General features: G+C 39.7%; 1 protein-coding gene across 1 annotated transcript in view; it reads right to left on the bottom strand.

Moving 5' to 3' along the window:
• Positions 1-1,344, bottom strand: part of clip3 (CAP-Gly domain containing linker protein 3) — a 41,857-nt gene extending 40,513 nt beyond the window's left edge. Inside the window, exon 1 of the mRNA XM_015403694.1 lies at positions 1,234-1,344. The gene's annotated coding sequence lies outside the window, so the exon portion shown is untranslated. The remainder of the gene's footprint in view (positions 1-1,233) is intronic.
• Between the last annotated feature and the right edge of the window lie 215 nt (positions 1,345-1,559).

The following is a 1,559-nucleotide window of genomic DNA, read 5'->3' as shown; positions in this document are numbered from 1 at the left end:
AACGTTTTGGAAAATATCAGCGTTTCGTGTTCGTTTTGACTTCGTGTGGACAGGGCCTCAGTCTGACGTGTTTTTTTAGACGTACAGCGTGAGCAGGTAGATCGCATCAGAGCGTCAGGCTGAACATGCATCATGAGCTGTGAACTCACACTGTGCGACGAAACCCTGCGGTTATGCTGAAAATTGGGTTTTCAACGTCTTTTTAATTATCTGAAAATTACGGCTTATCAGCTTTCAACCAAATATAGAAGTCATTTGGACTTTCATCGTGTCATCTTTTAAATGTCTTTTTATTATGACAACAAAACATCTGAGGACTTATTTTAAACATTTTAATGTAGGCGATAAATACATTATAATATTCACTGGGAGTTTAGTTGTGAAAGTTTTGTGCATTCTAGATGTTTATAGTCGAGATCCATTATTAACACAATTAAATCCACCCACAGCTACATGTTTACAATCAATCATTTAGATTATGAAGCTTCAGTAATAAAGTGATTGCCCCTCAGAAGAATGTTTAACATATTGGATTATATTTTTGGTTTTATAACCTCTGGATGGGTTCCCCGAGAAATCCGTCCATTTGACCTTGTAGCCTATTGGCGGTATGGGAAAAACTTGCTGAGCTGGAAACCAATGACGAGTAAAACGCTAATAACTCAGCATTATTTCTGGATGTTATTGAACAGCATATATAGAAGTGGTGTGACGGAATAGCTTGCAAAGCTGAGGCGGCCATCCTCCTCTTCCACATCGAGCCTCCATTTTACATCAAACCCAAACAACGCTGAAAAACAGGCCCACATTCACAGAAAATTAGCTTCTAAACCCGTTAATTCGACCTGAATTTCACCGAAATGACATCCGAACCTAACAAACAGAACACTGGTCCACACACCCACAGATAACGTTTTCTCTTTTTGGGGGGTATCAATGTGCGCACTAAGGAGAAAAACGCCCCACAAAGCGACAATGAAAACATACGCTCGAAAAAAACACGCAATAGCAAAAGGAAAGCCTTAACCTATGCCTAAAGTCGGATGGATCTGACCAGAAACAGGTTGAGATTGCTGTCTGGATTCTGCGGAGAAACAGGGGGATCATTTCAACCCTTTCTTCATCCTCCCATCATCATTATCTCCATCGCCATAGAATTTAAGCACAAACCTTCGACAAAAATAACACGAAATGATCTTTATAACGGTCATATTACCGCTGGTTGGACTTTACCTAAAAACAGGCCGCTTGAAGATGCTAAAAATTTGTTGATGAGGCTCCTCTTTGCTCTCTGATGCTTGACGCTCGTTTTCTATTGACGCTGTCTGTGCGTCCCCACCCCCACCTGATGCATCTGTCTCTTTCTATCCCTTCATGCCAACCTCTCTCCACCATGCTCTCTCTAATTTAACCAGGTTTTATTTCATCAAACGCCTGATTTTAGAACACAGACTGTTTATTAAGGATAGTACAACATAGAGAAATTTTAAGTTTAAGTAAAACACAAATATAGATTTAAGTACTACATTTCAACCAGGAAAAACAAATTTTTCTTCAGC

This window comes from Cyprinodon variegatus, unplaced genomic scaffold (genome assembly GCF_000732505.1).
Source record: "Cyprinodon variegatus isolate N-32 unplaced genomic scaffold, C_variegatus-1.0 Scaffold1544, whole genome shotgun sequence".
Taxonomy (NCBI): domain Eukaryota; kingdom Metazoa; phylum Chordata; class Actinopteri; order Cyprinodontiformes; family Cyprinodontidae; genus Cyprinodon; species Cyprinodon variegatus.
Note: the sequence above shows the minus strand (reverse complement) of the source record. Positions and strands in the feature narration are given on the sequence as shown.